General features: G+C 41.4%; 1 long non-coding RNA gene across 1 annotated transcript; it reads right to left on the minus strand.

Annotated features, from left to right (window-relative positions):
* Window positions 1-14,489: 14,489 nt before the first annotated feature.
* Window positions 14,490-20,746, minus strand: LOC134181602 (uncharacterized). Its single transcript, XR_009970180.1, has 3 exons — window positions 20,531-20,746; window positions 20,381-20,453; window positions 14,490-14,690 (listed from the first exon to the last, which is right to left on the minus strand). It is a non-coding gene; the product is annotated as an uncharacterized LOC134181602 (long non-coding RNA).
* Between the last annotated feature and the right edge of the window lie 146 nt (window positions 20,747-20,892).

Below are 20,892 nucleotides of genomic sequence, written 5' to 3' on the forward strand. Positions count from 1 at the left end.
TAGAAACAAAGAGCAGTCATAAGGCACACCTCCTAGTTAAGAATGGATGCTTATAATTCATTAACAAGGCACATTCTATATTTTCACTTACAATTAATTGGACATGTACATCATCCCAGGGAAGCCCATGTGCACAAGGCTGATCCGTATGGGGACTTCCATGCACCATGTTGTCTTATCACAACATTATTGGGAGATTTTGCCCGAATTGTCAAATCTGTTAGTGTGTTAGAGCAACTGATAATGTACAATTTGATAGGTGGCAACACTCTAAAATTAAAGTAGGTTCTACTTAGTTAGGCTATAATGTACTAGTCAGTTTAACCAAGTGCCAAAAGAGTTATAGTACTGTACCTATGTAATTAACTAAAAGGGTGTCATTGGTGAGTGGTTAACTAAACATTTATGTTGCAGCCAAAACAACACCAACAGCTACAACAACAGCCAAAACAGCAACAATACCAACTGTAGTATATTGCATTGTGTTTGACTGTACGGTGTATATGGTAGGTGTAGTGTGTACTCATGCGCATACTTATGCATGTGATGTACACGTGCATGCTGTGTGAACGTGTATGGCTACGAGTATATAAGTAGTGGTATGACTGAGATAGTGCAGTCATTAATTGAGTATTGGTATAATCAAGTCGTGTTCTTACGAAAGTGCAACACCGACCAATACAACAACGACGACAACAACAACCACAGGCAAAACAACAAACACAACAACAACCAGTTCAACAGGTAGTCCAACAACAAGCAACAATGGCTCTAAGCAGTTTGGATAGTCGTTCACTTTGGCTGGATAACATAATAGTAAACCACGCCCAGCAGCTTCTTAGGCAAGAGTTTTCCCAACAGAGAGGGCTTCAAAACACCCTATTGTCTCAAGGATGCAAATTCTCTGTCTCAAGGACAAACTCAATCCAGACACACCATATTGGGAGCCGCAACCATGGGTAACAACATCAAGCAACAAGACAGGAGATGTAACCTTGTATGACAGCCTTCGACACGGCAATGATCTATTCAATGATTTGAAGCAGCAAATTGCATACATGTATAAAACGGATGAGCCACAAATGACAGTCTATATAGCATGAGTTCAACAGCAGAACAGAATAAGTGATTGTGCTTTATTTTCAGGAGCGTTTGCCTTCGATCTTGCCCAAAGTATAAAGCCCCAGTATGTTAATTACATACAATCAGAAATGAGAAAACACCTGAAGACATGCATTCAGCAAAGAACTATAACAAGTTTTCCACGAAACTTCCCCTCAAAACAAGTTACTGTATTAGAAGATGTTCTAGTTCTGTTGTTGCATTTCCTGTATATTGTTCATGCAGAATGACAGAAACATTTGGACGTCGTAAGGTCCAGTGTGACCAGTCTAAAGACTGGTTCCACTATGAATGTGTTAACTTGAAACGGCCAGGTAGACGGTTTCTTTGTTCTAGTAGCAAGTCTGTTAAGTGAGTTACGTGACAGTAAATCTGAAGTGTACATGCTTGCAGTGTACTGTTCAATTAGATTAATTTCATATATAGGAGAGTAATCTATGTTACTTTACTAGGGTAGTGGCACCTAATTCGAAACACTTCCGGTTAAGCCCGGAATTAGAGCCATGTTTCTCATAAAACAAAAGCGTATTTGCCAAACATTGTATATCATATTGTAGACCAATGCATGAATTTACTTGGAAGATTAGTGGGAGTGCACGCAGTCGCTGCTGCTCGTCGTGATCACGAGACATTTGAAATATTGCGTGATAGTTGACATCACCATACGGGATCCTAATTCGGAACAATCTTTTTCTTGCTAACCGCGTTTGCAAGAATCTTGATTTGTGCGCTCCGAGTACCGAAGAGATAAAGCTACATGCACGGCTACTGAGGATAGGACTTGTGCTTGTCAAGCAGGGTAGACCACGTTCCAATGTTGCCTAGGTGTTGTTTCGTATTCTTGAAATCATGAAGATTTATCTTCAGTTCTTTGTTGTTTCTGTAGATGTTAAACTACATCATCGCCAAGGACGTAGTAACCATTGATCTTCAACGATTTTTGTGAGGTTTCTGTGTCATTTACGATGTGAAAGACTGCTAACTATCATCAGAGGCGAAAAGGAACTGTGGATATGCCTGAGCAACGTAATTTACAGCATAGGAAGTGTTCATCTTTTCATCAGATGGACTTGAGTCTAGAATTTTGCAACATCGTCATTATTTTATTGTCATTAATATCAACCATTTACAATGTGGTGCCAAAATTACTATTACATAAAGAAATGGTCTCTACATAAAGAAAATTATTTGTACTAAAGAATTTATGAAAGATATATTTAAGAACATGGTGGGCAGATCCACAACTCAGCCGTATCAGGCATGTCTGTAAACATGGCGCACCAGTAGTGGTACCACCTTCTGCAGCCTGCTTTATCGCAGCCTATCCGGCACTGCTGATCATCTGTGGTATCGTTTTCATAGTTCTTGCCACATCCCTGGCACAGATTTTCTTGACTACTACTAAGGGGCAAAGCTAAGTCAACTTCGGCATTCCTTCGTTTCTTCTTTCTTTCTTTCTTTTGGCGTTCTCTTTCTCTGAGGCGTTGTACGGCTTCTTCGCTAGTCACTGATTCTCCGTAATAGTTGAGCTGAAGTCTTCCACTCTTAGAGGCAGGCTTGGTGAGCTTGGCTTTAAAATGCTCCTTGAAGATGGATGCTAGTTTTTCTGTGATTGGTGTTGCTGTTGTCAGGCGATCATAGCTGCATTTCGTGTAAGGCATTGATGGATTAAGTGCACCATGTGCAATAACTTCCCTGTTTAGAGGACGAATACCTGTTGCTCGAAAGCCACTGACCAAATGCTCAGGGAAAACACTATTTTCCCATAATTTCTTTAGTAGAGAAGAAAAGGATTTTTTGTGACTACTGCCTGACACGTTTCAGTTTTGTAGATTTTTAAGATTTCACTCCAGCCTCTCTTGACAGTTCGAAAGACACTCACATCTAAGGGCTGTAGAATGTGTGTTGTGTGTGTGGTGGTAAGCAAAATATATTTATGTTGTTTTTCCTGGCACATGTTACTACTTTCAGTGAGATGTGTGAGCCATGACCATCTAGAATAAGCATCACAGGCAGAGACTTGCGCACTGATTCTGTAGCTGGCAGAAAGACAGAGCAAAACCATTCTGTGAATTGTGCTTCTTCCATCCATCCAGAGTCACTGCTGGTATATCTTGTTCCAATGGGACCATTTTCCATCCATGCTGGATCAGCTGTCTTAGCTTTATACACAACATAGGGAGGAAGCTTTTCGCCCACTTCTGATCCACAGGCTAGCACTGTAATATTCTCTCTGCCGGATCCACTGCCTACTTCAACAACATGCTTGTCTCCTCTTCTGACAATGACTTTTATAGAAGTTACAGAAGTGGAAAGACATGTTTCATCACAGTTCCATGGGCGAGCTGCAAGGGCACTGTACTTTAGGTCTAGCAAACCTTCATTCCTCAGTACTTCCTCTAGTTTTGTGAAGAAGCCAGCGACAACTTCAGGTGTGCAACACTTGGCTCGTTGGATTGTTAGATGCTGAGGTTTTATTTCAGTTAGTTTTGGCCAGCGTTTGAAGATAGCACTCCACCACTTCTTTGATGGCTCGCCTGATGGAAAAGAGCTTTCACAACCAACATCTGCTAGATATTGCTTGAGCACACGCCCAACCAGGTCACGTGTAGCTGGGTAACCAAATGTTCCTTGAGCTATGCATGCACGAACCACTACCTTCTCTTGTAACTCTGAAAGCGTGGTAGGCCTGCCAGTTTGCTGGTGTTTAACAACACCATGGACGTGGCTGTAGAGAGTTGTTGTAGCACAGCCATAGGTCTTTGCTGCTTGACGCACTGATAAACGCTTTGACCTAGTAGCATCAACTGCTTCTTGGAAAGCAGCAGATTGAGACGAAGCAAACGTCGACATGTATTCAGAAACACAGTTGGAAAAAGTTCAAATCATTTAGATCAAATGACTTCGTTCGCTCCACCCATGCACGTGCAGAATCAGACACAAGGGAACGTGTATACAACTCCGTTACTTTACATACGTAGCAGTGTGCTTTTCAAAGGTTTATCGCAATAAAAATAGCTGTTTATGCCTGCATAGCTACATGTAATTGAGTCGGGAGTCGGTAGACTAGTACGCATTCGTTGAATGAGATGTCCACTTCAGGACGGAGATGACTGGTGCTAAGGAAGTCTGTGAGTGCATACCAATAAAATTCAGACAGTAAGAATTTTGTATGTGCCTCAAAACTACCACGTAAGTGATTAATTTCAATTAGGCATTGAGAGAAATCACTCTCTGTACGCCATATTGCCATCCACACCAAATGAAACGTGCAAGCACCATGCTAGTAGATATATGTAACCGTCTGTACCATGTTTTTGCACTAATAAACGATTTTTAGAGAGAATCAGGCCGTTTTAGCTTACCTTCGGCAAGATGAGAGAAAATGGTAGCCAGAGCCTAAACATTCACCAAAATTATTCTACATCATCAGTACAGATCTAGACTAGATAAAAACATGACAAAATCGCAACGCGATGTAATAGTTGTATCTGGGAGAAAATAAATGTTCCAAATTAGGATCCCTGAGAGAGCTAATGGTTTCTCACGAACCGCCCACATTCTGCGCAATCGCGGTGTTGAAACGTGGTCGACAGAAACGAGCGTCGCTCCATCGAAGTGTCAACAGTTACTCTACAAGATTATCTAGGGTACAAGCCAATCGAGCACTTCGGTAAAAAGAAACACGATCGTGAAGTAAGGTGTGGCCAAAACTGTTCCGAATTGGGTGCCGCTACCCTAACCTTTCTTTACATCAATGGTGGATTATTCATGGTGTCGCGTGAGCAGGCATCCGTCTTGTCTCGGAATTGGCTTGTCTCTCGACTCGCAGCAACTTGAGCGTAACGCGCTAGCTTGTCGCTAACGCACGCTACAGAGTCCATGGTGTCAAATACCGATACTCGATTGAGCTAGTCTCGTGTACCCAGACTGCCTAGAACGCGCATGCGCACAGTTTTTACTCTGCTTTGACCGTGATAGTGACTTATTCCTACTTTCCTGTTCTCTTCTAATCGCATGATATTATCAAGCAGGTGTTGTGTCCAATTCTTCTTCTCGACGGTTTATTACGACGCGTGGGTGACGCGTGCGAGTCGCTGTGAGTCTGTTATCGATCTCTTGAAGTAGGGTACGGGAGCCTAATTGGGAACGATTAGTTTCATTTCCGCCTTCTCCAGCAGGTTTCACTTGAAAGCCGTACAGTTGTGCACTGAGTAGCGCATGAACTTGAAGCTTAGTTTTTAGGCTAAACAAGAACTGCAAACTGCAGACTAGAAATTTCCATTGTCTAGGTAGAGCTTCTAGAAGTACGCGCGTTGAGATATTGATATCTGCAAAGTGCCCTAATTGAGAACGGCAGAGTTCTGACGATCGTGCAGCGGTAGAGTAAGCCAGCGGTACAACATTGCAGAGCATCAATTCTGTATTGTACTGATTGATCGTTAGCTCTCTTTGTCTTTGTACTGTGAGCGTAGGCTCCAATTTCCTCTAGGGGCTGGATTGGCATGTGATAGAGAGAGTAAGGGAGAATCAAGACTCTGAAGGGCCTGTTCATCTTTTTACTGGGATTCTTTCGTTCGAACGGGACTGGGAAGAATCTTTCGTCCCAATGGAATTTTTATGTTTTTCGTCTTCGGTTGAGACGTTCAACTTTCTGAATGCAATACATACACATTTCGCTCACTTTTACACAGTCTGCAAAGTCTAGTCGTTTTCAGAAACGACGTAGAACGCCTAGGAACCCAAGACAAGTTTGCCTTTGTAAAATTTCGACGCTAGGCGTTATCTAATAAACCTAAAAATTGTCTGCGCTGTTATGGAAACCGCTTAAAATGCTTTTGAGAGTCAGAAAAGCAAATCAAAGTTTGACGGCTCTGTCAACCAGACCGTACTCGCGCATCTCGACGGGTAGATTCGACGCTTTCATGTTCACGTCTTGCGTCTGCCGATGCTGAAAATGAAATGACACTACTTTTCACAATAGAAGCAACCCATTTAGTACTTTTAAACAGCTCTAGATCGGTCGGAAATGTCGAAATCCCGTTCAGACGAATTCGTTCGAACGGGATTTTGCTATCTAGCGTGATCTTTTGCGCGTATAACACGACAAAACGTTAGACGCTAAACGTATCAAATCACGGCATTGCTGTCACCATGGCCATTGAAGCTTGGAGACGTCAAGAAACGCAAGGTAAGATTCTGTTGTTCTTGTCGACCAGACCGTACTCGCGCCTTTTGACGACTTATTCGCCGTTTCATGCTCTCGTCTTACGTCTGCCGATGCTGAAAATGCAATGTCACTACTTTTCACAATAGAAGCAACCCATTCAGTACTTTGAAACAGCTCTGGATCGGTCGGAAATGTCGAAATCCCGTTCAGACGAATTCGTTCAAACGGGATTTTGCTATCTAGCGTGATCTTTTGCGCGTAAAACACGACAAAACCTTAGACAAAACCTCTCCGAGCGCGCAAGAGGGCGTGGGTACGAGGCTACATTATCGCGAACAGTCTGATGTGATTAGAATCTTTTTTTAGTGCGTTTACGCTCATTTTGATGACTTTCGTTACCTTGGGGTGATCAAATTTTGTATGCAAAAGACGTCAAATGCGGTAAAAATCGATTCATCAGATTGTTGTAGAGCGACGCGCGTCCCTGTTATCGGACACCATCAATCATTGGACAGCCGTGCAAGAAGTAAACAAAGTAAGACAGAGCTTTGCTAAAGCCCACAGTAAGAAGGATTAGTAGAGACTATGATTCCAGACGCGGGACTCCCAAAGGCTTGAAAGAGTTATGCTAGGACGGTAAACGCGATCCTTCTCTGCGACCCCGTTCATCGCACACTACCATCATTCATCGAACACGACCTCCCCCATGAAAACGCAAAAGCAATTCTGCAACTTCACACCTGAGATAGGTTTATAGGTGACTGGCTACAGTGGCGTACGCAGGCATGTTTCCAGGTTGCCCGAAAACCCCCCTAGAGGTGGACGTTACCGCTAACGGTACACAGATGTCTGGGAATTCGAGGCTATGTTGTAGCACGTGTCTAACGCGCTGTTTTCTCACTGCTACACGTGCCAGTCAGGAATGAAGCGTCAGTTGACATTGTCGCAGTTTGTAACAGGGCCTACAGCTGCTGAAGATGAACCCCTCGGAGAGGAGGCTCGAATTGACAGTCAGCCGAAGCGGACAAAGTTGAGAGTAAATATCAAATATCAATTAAACCATTAATATCAATATTAATCTAGATATTGATATAAAAACAGTTATTAAGATCAATAATATTGATATTAATATAAACAGATCAATATTATTGATATTAATAAGGGTACGCGCCTGAGCTAACACAACAACACTGTTACCAGCCTCGGATCTCGGAATTTGTTAAAGAGGGGGTTCACAGTTAGAGGTTATTTAATTTTCTAATTTGCTCTTTTCTAATGAAATTATATGAAATATTAAACCACGTCTATTGAAAAAGAGGGGGTTGCAATCCACTAAACCTTCTCTAGATCCGGCCCTGATCACTGTTTCCGTTTGCTACTCTCCAGGAGAGATAGCGCATGCTCATTGAGTCGAGGTAACGCCCCTTTCGTCGGACAGTCGTTTCTTCATTGCAGCAGAAGCCTGCAGGTAATAATGTCATAAGAGAGAGTTGGAAGGAAATATCGTACGGCCCCCAAGTCATTTGACCTTTATCTAGTTGACTTATCAACGATTATTAGGGGTTAAATAGCGGAAATTGCTGAATGTTCTCTTCTGACAAGCTCATTCTGTTGGCTCTCCGGTACTGCCTAGGCTTCCCAGCGTACGAATTTGAACACCTGAATCTTTTGCAGCACAACTGCACAGGCTTGATGCACCGGATGTAGCAGACAATTCACGTCATCCATGTTTGAGCTTTGTGGTAAGCACATTATCCCAACTCGCACAGGAGCAGCCCGTACTTTCCTTTCAATTAGCTTAAATTGTTACTTGGCTCTGAATAGGACGTGTACATGTGTTTCTATCTCAGTTTGATATCTACCATTGCCTGACCTTCCACCATCACGAAGTTCAAAACGTCATCGTTGGTACAACCAGCTGTACCTAATGCAGGAACATTGTTTACTATCAGAGTAGCTGGAACTGTCACCCCTGTTTCTCCTAGGTAAAGTTGAATTAGATTACGTCAAGTCTCTGTCAACGCGCGCTACGCAGCGATCGACTTTCTTTGCAAAGAGTAAAAGAACGTTTTGATCTTCCATCGTGCCCTCTAATCGGATTTGGTTGTTGTCTTCTTTGTTTAACAGCTAGTTCGTTCAAGCGACCGCGTTTACACATCATTGTGAGAGCGTGGTTGAAAAAGAATAACTCAGAAATGCTGTCAAGCACTCTATTCAAGCGTTCTGCGTTCTGCGGCGTTTTAGATAACTCAATATAATCGACTGGATTTATTTGAAAACTAGAGCTGTTGCTGAGAAGGTAGGAAGGCAAGAAAATGGGTGTCCGACGATTGGGGCCGTTACCTGAGGCGTTAGACTGACTGTAAAAACTCATACAGATCTTGGCTGACATGCAGGGTAACAACACGATTTGTAGCTAATAAGTTGTTGATTAGCGATATATAATTAACTAGGCTGAAGTATGCGCGTATGCAATCTAAACGCTACTGTCCGGTGAACGATACGTTTGTCCGATAAACGGGTTATGCAAGGCTTCGCACAGTTTTCAATCTCACTCTAAGCAAAGAAGAGGTAAAATGCTCTCTTTTGGTGTGCTCAATTACAACTTGGATAACTACATTCTTGATGTGTTAGGGACTGCGTTCAAAAACAGATAACTGACAACTCGTGTCCGGAATATGATGGTGTCAGAGGAACGAGACCGCGCTCCGCCTCGTGTAACGAATCGTCGTGCCAAGTTCTTTGGTTCTACGCTTTAGTTTTGCCAACTTAATAGAAGAAGAAGGCTCGTAAATGCGTCCATACCGTCTTCGTGCAACGGTCGAGTTCGCCCGAAGTTCTCGGCAAGTTACAGGGTTGGTTGGAAACATGCAAGTGAGCTAGACGTAAGCTACAGACACCGTTTCTACAATTTAAGAGACGAATGGAGATTGTCATGTTGTACCGTCGCTTCTGACTAGGAAGAAATGAATATCGGGAGTGCTGGGTTACTCAAGACTGCACGTCGATTTGAAGGTGAAGCCAAGAGTTTTGAACATTGCCACTTCGCAGACGTAGCAATTGATGATGAAATAAAGTTATAAAGGAAAGAGTTGTTAAAAATAATTTTTTTTCATGAAATCGAACTGGGTAGGACGTCACGCCCTTTGTTAGAAGAAACCTCTCACTAAATACTAAAACTTGTTGTAAGAAAGATACAAGCCTGGTATCTTCCTGCAAAAAATCTACTGTGCAGACAGCCACAGAAGCAGAGAAACGGCAACGAGTTGTTAAGACGATTCCCCGTATGTAGAGAAAGTCTTACTCTTTCGAAGTAACTACTTTAGGTTTAACCACACCAATTGCTCCAAACGCACCCAAAATTCAGCGAGACATGATCTATGAACTAATCTAAAGAGGGTCTCCTTTTGAGACTCCACGGTTGTATTGACACAGTCGATACTTGCATGATAACTTTGACGTCCCAGTTTGCTTTAGTCAATAAATCACAACTTGACACCATCTGTCTCACAATCCTTACCTTGAAATGTGCACAGGTATCGGTTTTTCTTGCTAACCAACAATCAGAGTTACGCTCATGCCACATACGGGTACTAAACACGCCCACGCAGGTAATTTCAATGCTATGTTTCTTCGTTACGGTTAACTTCTGCAGTAAACGGTTACAAAGGGTTGTGTCATGAAGTGACAGCTTTCACTTGAGAGATAGTTGATTTTGATGAGAGTTTCCCTTTAATTCTTTATAGTGCTTGCATATAGTGCCTACTGAGTCGGTTGCTACTGCCCACTGCTGAATTTTTGCTAAGTAGAGTGCATGAGTGTTGATTTTTTGCAGTAAAAATTCGTATTGTTTGCGCAAAACGTTCCTGTCTTTTAACTGTTTGTATATATCCGTCAAGAACGTATATGTACTTGTACAGGCTGTCACTGGAGAGCGCTGCCTCGATGCCGCAATCATATCTACGTCAGACCTAGCAGCTGCTAAGTAGTATCCAAAATTGATATAAACGATTTAATTTTTATTGTCTGGACATACGGAGAGCGAGGTTGCAAAGATTGCGTTACCTACTTTGCTGTGACCGTGTGTCTTTAGTGTCTCTGTCTAGATAACATTTCGTCTGCTTCGTAAAGGTATGCTGAAAAACAAAGCAAATACACAATATAAATAATGTATATACTTAAGATCTTTTAAAGTAAATAATTAAATAATAATTAATTGAGCTGCATGGCAGCTTATAACTGTCAATGAAAACTTTGTCTGTGTGTAACTATGGTTGAAAAAAGTTTCTATATACAAACGATCATGGAAGCGAAGAGAAATTGAATGGAATAATAACGTCACGACATAATTAATAGAATTTGACGTTGAAAGTTGGCAACAAGATATTATCAAACCCACATTTCTTAAAATCTTAGATCCACAGTTGACGAACTTTCAATGCAGTCGATTTCTTAATTTAGCAAACGAAATAACACACTGTATTAATTAAATACTATACACAAGAAATGAAACACGTGAACACCCCACAACATGCAGCTAACACTTCATCTGAATAAGCCTTGAAATGTATTAATTAGATTTTACTGTAAAAGCCACATCGACGAAAAGCGTATACATGAACTTCAACATCTTGAAACTTGAAACTTGACACAGAAACACCCAATGAACGAACAATTATGGAAGCGACGAGAAATTGAATAGAATCATGATTTCACGAGAAAAAGAAACAACACGCATCTGTGTTGCAATAGAACAAGCTGTAATACTTTTGTATACGCGAGCCACATCAACACATGTATTATGCAAACACTCTGTATTTAATTAATTAAGGAGCACATAGGAAATATCTTATAAAACCTGATTGACAAATTCTCCGCCCTGATCAGTGATAATATCATTTGGTGCTCTATGCCTAAAGTGGGCAGTGTACAAAACCCTGGCCACGGTAACAACAGTTTTGTCTGATATTAGAAAAGCTTCAATCCATTTACTGAATAGCATGTCGTTGTTAGTATGTATTGGTTTCCTTGACTTGTCATTCTTAGCGGTCTTATGAGATCAGTTCCAACTAGATTCCACACATTGAAACAAACAGCAATAGAGTACAGCTCGTTTGACTGCAAATTAAGAATAGAATTGGTCCATTAGCACCTCATCACATTTTTATCTAAACATTAATTGTGCTATTTAAATTATTTTACAACATTAGTAACAAAGAAAATTTTAAATGATTTGCAATATCAATGTACTGGTTTGGCCAGTAGCATCTGCTCTTATTTTGTCATGGCTTGTGTTCTTCTCAGATGACCGCCAGTTGAATTTAAGACAAGTTAAAAAGTATTCATTTTTATTTAATGGACACGAATCAATGGGAATCACGCTGAATATGGGAGTCACGTTGGAATCACAGTGACTCCAAAACGAGTCAAAAATTACTGCGTCGCAAATCGTGCCAGGTCTATTGCAACTAATCATTATTATAATCCACCAGCCTAAAAGACACAATTTTGGTCATTTTTGCTACCAAATGCCAGTCTGAGTAAACCTGGAGTCTTTGTGTAGTACAACCCTCCATCATGAACTGTAAAGTCGTTTTCTCTTCTTCTATGTAACTTATATTTAATTTTTGGAATATCATTGTAGTTTGTCCCTCCAGAGACTAGAAACTCTTTGCATGAGTTCATAGTGTTTCCGACCATTGTTCTGCTGCGGTTCCAGTATCTTTTCCTACCACATCATAAAAAAGTAATAGTGACCTTGGAATTTTTTAGAGCATTTATCCAACTAGTACTGCATTAAGATCTCAATGATCTCTTGCTGTAGTTTCTACGTCTAACTCTTCCTCCGTCAACTTTGGATTGACTCTATCAAGTGCATCCACACGGTGACAACTAATTACAATCCAAGTAGAAGCATATTAGTACGAGTTTTTAGATACAGCTAGAACTTTAGAGTACATCAACTGTAGCTAATCAAAGAATCAATTGTACGTGCTATGATACACAACTGCAAGCGTCTGAAGACACTTTCAACTGGACAACTGCGACAACATGCGTCTGAATCCAGCGCTAGAGATGTGTCTCTAAATATTAGACTCGAGCCAGCCTTCGTCATTCCCCGGATTGTCAATCCTCGCCGGGGAGAGACTGTTTTCAGACCGTCTTCCGGTGCAATTAACTTTGAAGAGGTCATACCTTTCAACAGACAGGGTTACATAAACGAATCCCAGGATCCGTTTGCTGGTCGCTGTTTGTATCATAATATCGTGATTTGTTAGTAAGTGGTATCCAATTCTTCTACAGTTTCACAGTGCATACCTTTCCAATTACTGATGTAATCAATGAAGACATCTCATGCATATCTGCTGGCTACCAAAGACTACACTCAGTGCCTGTACACAAACGACGACTTGTAGTACGCTCTTCACGAAACTCACGTCCCTACACGTCGTGGTATGTATTCTGCGCCAATCAACGGCAGTACTGTAACAACACCTAGTAAAGCCGTTTAAGCCAGCCAGCTGCATGCTCAACGACTTCATGATCACGTCTAGTATACAAAGTCTTGCAGAGAATTCACGGCGAAGTTTTGTCGCGATTTCGCGGCAAGTCACATCGAATCCACTAGCGGATGCGCGCATCGCGAATTTTCATCGCGAATTCTTCGTTCCACGTGCGACTAACAGCTGCTCGCAGCGGATTCACGGCGATCAAACACATGCCGATCGCGTCTACGCCACCACTAGTAAAAGAAAGTGTTTAGACTCGAGCCAGTCTCTCCCTACTACCTAGATAATCTGCATGTCATTATGTGGCCATGAAACCGTATACATGACGTAAACTTCTGAGAGCGGTCTGAAACCAATCCCGCTGCCGTGAGAATTGTGCATTCGGGAATGACGAAAACGCGGCGAGACTGGTCACCAGGCTATCAACATGCCGCAGTAATTATCCGATTGAGTCACATGTGACTGTGATCACAGTCATTCCCGGTTGACTCAATAGGTCAGTCATCATCCGCTTGAGTGACAGTCATCATACATCTGGCTTCGTCCATTCAGTCAGCATCAGGCTTCTTCATAGTCATCTTCCGGCCTCGTGTGCGACTGTTACTAGATATTCGTTCTTTAGCTAATTATACCATGTAGATCTACGCCAGATGATCGGAAAGAGAGAGTTCTTTTAGTTTGCATTACGATCGCGAGTACTGTAGCTTGAAAGTAGTCTGGGACGGCGAGCAAAGCACAAAGGTACACAAGTCACCGGGGCCCGAAATCACCAGCAGCTTTGCATCATGGCCGCTGATTATGTGTACCTGACATGAAGCCTGGAGCATCGAGTCGACGGGCTGGAATCGCGAAGAACGCGCTAAGGTACACAAATCACCGGGTGCACAAATCTCCGTAACAGCAGCAGCTTCGTTGACTCGGATGACTTCCAAACTGGATTTGATTAGAAGTTGATCCAGACCGTCTCTATTTCTTTTGAGAGACGGTTTGGAACTACGAAGCTTCGGCTATGCGTGGTAAGTTTAGGTCACGTGATATATCTAAGCTCTCAAATGCAGAGCAGTTGGTCCTTCAGCCTTGTATGGGCATCCATGCCCGTTTTATAGCTCATTTTCTCCAACGTATCGTGAGTGTCTTCTATAAGTTTGACCCTAACAGCTGAACGCGCTTTCACGGAGTGTTTGTGACATGACCATCGTATGGGCTCTGTTTATTTTCGCTATTTGCTGTTATTAACTTGCGCTCTCGTATCCAGCTCTCTATTTAAGACCAACCTTCTACATCTTGATGACTTAGCTAAAATTCAAGTATGCGTGAGCGTAGTGCTATACGATTGAGTGTTCCTTTATTTAATTATTCACTTAAAAGAATTTTTAGCTAAGTAAATACCATGACTACAATATACATTGCTATGTATGCCCACCTACCTTTTCAAAACAGAGTAGATGCTAGGCAAATGCATGGAAGAGACACATGGCCACAGCAAAACATATAACGCGATCTTTTCAACTCTGCTTTTCGGAAATCCACACAGTAAAATTACAATTCGTTAATATCAATCTGGCATACTGCCTAGCAGCTATTATGCCTGACTTAGATATAGCTGCGGCATCGAGGCTGCGCTCTCCAGTGACAGTTTGTACATGTATACGTGCTTGACGTGTACTAGCAGTTGAAACACAGAAAGGTTTTTCGCAACAATGGCAAATTCTAATGCAGACAGATCAACACTCATGCACTAATCAGCAAAAAGCAGCAGTTTTCAGCAGAAACTGATTCAGCTAGTGCTACGCAAGCGCTCTAATGAATTAAGCACTAGCTGCAAGTCAATGGTTGAAGCCAACATCTCGTTCAACGCTTCTGTTGAGCTCGGTTCTCGTATGCAGCATCTAGTATGATACATAGAAAATACATCAAAATATCTCTAATACATTTTTGACTTTGATAAAGAGCATCGATTAGTAGTTGAGTCTAGGTATACAGCATGTAGTATATATATATATATATATATATATATATATATATATATATATATATATAATACAATACAATCAATTTTCAATAGAGAGAGAGAGGGGAGGGGAGGGAGGGAGGGAGGGAGGAAGAAAGGAAGGGAGGTGTATGCAGTACTCTAGCCGACCAATATTCAAAAATTCTACTTTTGCTGGATGCTCTATGGCATAAACTTCCATGAAAGGCATCACGTACCATAGGATTGGGTAGGCTCTAATCGACACTTTTCGAGGTCGTGGTTTGTTAAAATTACTATTGTATGTAGTCTCGATTTGTTTAAGAACCAAGCAGTCCTAAAACATCTTAGCTTTAACATGCTACCCATTGTCTATGATGTCACATCTTTAACTTTATTGATGAGACCCTTGCTTTTGAGACCCACTTTACCAACTTGTTTCCGATTTGGGATGAATTTTTCTTTTGCATGCGACAAGTATCCGTACTGCTTTTGTTTCTAACATTCTAGCTGTAATGTATCGCGTTTCTAATGCCCTTACTATGCAAGGATAAAGTATCTGAAACGTTTATAGAAATTTAGTGTGTCTACACCGCTGTGCAAAAGTTTGGCCCCACCCTAAAATTTTGCTGTATAGCACTCTACAAAATGCTCCTGTAAACGAAACCATATTTGAGAGCAGGTAGATCCTCAATTTTAATTTGTCTAGATGACTTCCAAATTTGGTAGCTTCTGAAAGACCAGAGACAAAGAAAGTCACATTGTAGTATTGTAGTGAGAGGCGGGTGCAGCATCGTAGAACAAACGAAAGACACTTTATTACTATAGGTGCTGTGCTATATACTCTACGATTCCGAAACCACGTGATCACATCTCTAATTATAAGCTATTCTTAGGTACATTCTACAGTATCTGGAGGTAAGCGAGATGCCAAATTACCTTCACAACAAACCTTATTCTATGTTTTGACCAAGCTTGAGATACATACCATAGCTTTTCTTGACGAAAACTAGGCGCAAACAGAGCATTTCGGTAACTTCTGCGACATCCATTGATCATCCGGGATCTGAAAAACGAAAACGACCATTTGTGGATTTCCCCAACTAGCGCACGTTAGCAACATATACGAAAAGTTTTTGAATGCTCCTGATTCCAATTTCAAACTCTTTCACAGATGGCGCAAACCGAGAGATATCAAAGAAGACCGAATACGAATAGTTGCGTTGCACGAACTTGGTTTTTCGCAAGCCGAGATCGTTTGCAAACTCAAATCTCACGGGATATCACGTCACGGAGTGCGAACGACGCTCCAACGCTTTACTGCTGCGTCTTCCTATGATAACAGACAAAGACAGGGAAGACCTAGAAAAACATCCAGACGTACTGACAGGGAAATAGTGCGAATGTCGCTGCGAAATAAACGAGGCAACTCAACGCAACTTACAACAGAGTAGAATAACGTCCGTGGCACCAACCTTCACCATTCTACAATTTGGCGAAGGCTACTGCAAGTCGTTTTGCACGGCTGTGTGGCCAAGAAAAAGCCTCTTATTAGTAAATTACATAAGAAGAAGCTCCTAAAATTTGCTAGAGAGCAGGTTCACTGAGATGAGAAGAAACTAGCCAAATACTTTAGAGCGATGAGTCTACTTTCGAGCTATTTCCAGCTAAAGGGCTAGTGCGGGTTAGACGGCGACCTATTGAGAGGTTAAAGAGAAGAGCCTAGTGCCTACAGTTAAACATGGTGGAGGTAGTCTAGTGATTTGGGGCTGCTTTTCTCTATCAGCTGTCGGTCACATTTGCAGAGCTGAAGGCAGTATCAACTCCTCAAGATACCAAAACATATTAAAAACATATATTTTACCTTCTTGTACAAAAGATGTCATTTTCCAGCAGAACAATGCCTCGTGGTTCAAGAAAATGAAAAATTAATTTAATAGCTTGGCCACCACAATCACCTGACCTAAATCTTATTGAGACTTTCGAAATAAATTGAGTATGAAATGACTGGGGACAAACCACGCAGTAAGGAAGAGTTGTGGGAAACCATTAGTACGGTTTGAAATGGCTTTACAGTAGATAAACTTAAATCATTAGCTACGTCTGTACTATTGCGATGCCAGGAAGTTATAAAAACAAAAAGGTGCTGCTACAAATATTGCTCTGTTATTGTCTATACATTTTTCGCTTTAGTAAAACTGTAAAACCTAAATTTTCATAACCTTTTTTAGGTTATTGTTGCCAATGGTTGTAAAACAAGAAAAACTGGTATTTTGGCAGAGTGCCGACAACGTTTTCACTGCCGTTTACTTCAGGATTATGTGACAGTCAAAGCCAAAAGTTTGAGTAATGTTTCAGTTGTATACACTTGGTGTTGGAACTTAGATTTGGTTGGAAGGACATACATTTGCCTAAGAGGGTGAGGCTCTGCACAACATTGCATGCTATGCTACATGCATGATACACAGGAAAGAACGGAAGAGCGACAATAACACTATACTTTTAGTGCAGTAATGAAAGAGCATGATCAGTCCAATGGCAGCAACAAATATCAGCACTCCCACACGAGCCATTAGTGGTCGATGAACAGTCCAATATGTGTATACGTACGACTACAGGAGTTATATATGCCATTAATTCTGTATGCGAGACACATGATGTCATTATATACCAGACACTATGGTAATTGAACAGCTCACACGCTAGCTGACGCTGACGGACAGGCTGGTGAATATTGCTGGCTGACAACCAGTGTAAATTGTCAGCTGACGGCCCAGTTGAAAGGCCAACTGAAAAACCAGTTAACGGGTCAAAGGGCCGAATAAAATCATCGTAATTCTAAGCTATGGTATTGTGTACGTGGAAATTTGAAATTGTAAAGTCGATCAAGTGACTCAGAAAGTAAAGAAGTAGAGACGACTTTGAAGACTTTCTACTCTGCGTTGCTCTGTAGCTCTAGCTAAATATGTGTATATGGCTGCTAACGTGTGATAGCTCACCGCAAGTAAATTGCAGTCTTCAAGAACAAACCACAACACAAGTGTTGCAATACATTAGATCAACACATGTATGATGCAAACACTCTCCTGTAACCTTGAGTAACAGCTATGGCTTGACATGAATATCACTTCTAGATGTTAGTTTAATTTTACTGTGAAAGCTACAGCCACTCAAAGTGTAGATGGCCTTCACCGTAGTTTAGTTCCATCTTTGCTCATGCAGTCAATTGAATTTTAAAATGCCATTTTTCTGTGCATATACTTTATACATGTACGTACTACCATCTGTTTGCGTTCACTGTGTATTTGCAAAAATCGCTATAACTCCTGTGTCCTTCGTTGTAAGCGCCGATCTTGGCATCATTCAAAGCGAAAGAGCCAGGATTTCTTCTAGATGCTAAACATAGCATGTAAATAAGGCACACCCAGGAGGATAAGGTTTTTGCATATCAAATACCATTACTCTATTTGAACGCTATGGTTACAATATGATTACAGATATATGGTCTCGGATCAAATGCCACATCAATTAATTCATTACTATTAATTACTCTAGTGCAAAGCTTCATGCGTTCAGCAACGCTTGGTCGTGTTCGTCTGTGCTTGGCTGCTCAATGTAATATCACTATCAACCTCCGTCACTTCGTAGTCGTCATCTATCTCCTTTGTGATGTTATAATATCAGAAGTTCAAGGCAAAAGGAAATATTTTAGTTGCATTTCGAATTTTAGCCGTACCTACACTTGCAGCATTCTCCGAACAATGCCTGCTGTCCTTCTACCTGGTGGTAATGGTTGCATGCTTTCATTCTCCAGCTACCCATTACGTTAATTTGATAAACTGGCAGTTGTTCATGCCCGCTACCGCCTAGACTTGGCACTTGTGCTGTCACTGTAATTACCCTTAAGTTTCGACAGTCTCTTCGTGGCTTCTGTTGCTTTGGTCTGCAAGTCAACGGAAACTGCATAGAACGGACTTTCTCATAGGTATCTCAGAAAGAAAGGACAAAATTGAATAAGTCTAAACAATTAAGTGTCTTCACTGTTAGAAGTAAATTGCTTTAGGTACACCGTAGAATGTAAAAATTTGTTTAACACCAGGGTGTAAACTTTTACAACTAATTGGAGTTTGCAGATTTACACTAAGGGTGCTTCTAATAGCACTCAAATAGTATCATCATATAGATTGTATCATCTCACAGCCATACATGCACGTTACCCGGGAGTAAGTCACGTACACATCTAGTTCTAGTTCTAGTTCACTGCATCTACGGAATATGAAAGTGGTTAGAACATATGACATGTGTTGAGTTGCAAGGTATTTGTTCGTTGCTGATCAGCATTGCTGATCAGCTGAACCCATGGATGCCAGGTTTCGAATCCAACAATGAAACCAAGTTGGCGGAAACACACGAAAGAGGGGAGAAAGGCGCAGAGATCAAGGTGGAGAAAAAGACAGAGAGAAACGAAAACAAAGGTGAAAAGTCAAGACTTTTAGAAGCTCTCCAGAGATAGAAAAGGCTGAAGGAAGAGGCTGAGTACAAAGCGTTTGAAGAAGAGAGAAAGTCAAACGAGTTAGCAGAGATGTATTCTGAGTTAAAGAAAATGCTTAAAACAAAGATTACACGAAGGGGTAGAATGGCTAAAGTTCCAACAAAAGTTCCTAAGATTAACAAAAAGATATCAACAATCAAATAAGCAATAGAATAATTGAAATAGGGTCAGGCACTTTCAGTAAGTGCTACCTGAGCAAGTATCAAAGTGTTCCTGTCGCTGCTAAATCACTGGAGATACCAACTGTCAGTCAGACAGAGGTCAAAGAGGAGGCAACTTTGATGATGTCCTTGGCTCACCCGGCACTCCCTCAAGTGTCCGGTGTGAGCATTGAACGAAAGCCATTCCTTATTGTAATGCTATTTCACGTTCTTCTTAAACAAAATTACTACACTCCCTGCAATTTAAAAATAAATGATGGATAGGCTTCTGCATGCTTCTTGGATGCGGTCTTCTTTGACTCTTCCGTTGCCGGATAGCGTAGTAAACGTCTCAAATGAGTGATGGTCATGCGCACTTTCCGTGTCCACGACTTCTCGACACTGGTTTTAGCATACTGAAATGATGATGTGTATTGTTAAAGAGGTAGAGTCAATTAACGTCGTCGATCGTCAACATACTGCTTTGAGATTAGCAGACTGTCACTGTTTAGTAACTTAAAATTATGGTTTGCTTGAAGCGGAATGACACGCCCAAGATGTTTGAGGGGCTATAGCCTCACCCAGCTTCCCCAACGCTACGTCGGTGCCAGGATGATAACAATATTGTTGCCTCCGCCCTACATGTCTTATCTGGTAATCACATTTACCATGGGCTCTCCATTAGCTAAGTTGTAGAAATCCTCTCAAATAAAGTTGCACTACAGCTGGTGACAATCCGTCTTTCCGTTCAGCGCCTTGTCATGTGTACAGAGGTAAATTGCATATGTAGCTCCGACATCGGTCGCTCTAGGGCATTATTGTTTAGATTAGAAGATAGATGCTAAACCCTGCATGCATGTAAGTCTTCGTTTGATGTCTTGTCTAGACAGTAATTACACAACTAATTACCGAGCTCACCTATTTCTTTCAACTTGTCATCTTGCGGTTCGGCCTTAGTTTCGTATTTCTCTTCGATTGAATTGGGGTTTCCCTACATATTTAAACACAGAAGCGTGTGATGCTGTGACATATATACATGTCAGAAAACGTCTACTTACTACGACTGACCTCAATCGGAGCCTTTTTACCAAAAAGAAAGCTTTCTCCTTCTTGAAAGAGCATGGTAAGTCCAATGGCAGCAACTAACATCAGCACTGCCACACGAGCCATTAGAGGTCGATGAACCGTTTAGTATGTGTATACGTAGGACTGAAGGAGTTCTAGATGCCAGCAATTCAGTATGCGAGACAATGATGTCCTTGGCTTTGTAGCTCTAGCTATATATGTGTAGTATATGGCTGCTAAGGTTTGATAGCTGACCGCAAGTAAATTGCAGTCTTCAAGAAGAAACCACAACACAAGTGTTGCAATACATTAATTAGATCAACACATGTATTATGCAAACACTTTCCTGTATACATTGTGTAACA

This window comes from Corticium candelabrum, chromosome 6, assembly GCF_963422355.1.
Source record: "Corticium candelabrum chromosome 6, ooCorCand1.1, whole genome shotgun sequence".
Taxonomy (NCBI): domain Eukaryota; kingdom Metazoa; phylum Porifera; class Homoscleromorpha; order Homosclerophorida; family Plakinidae; genus Corticium; species Corticium candelabrum.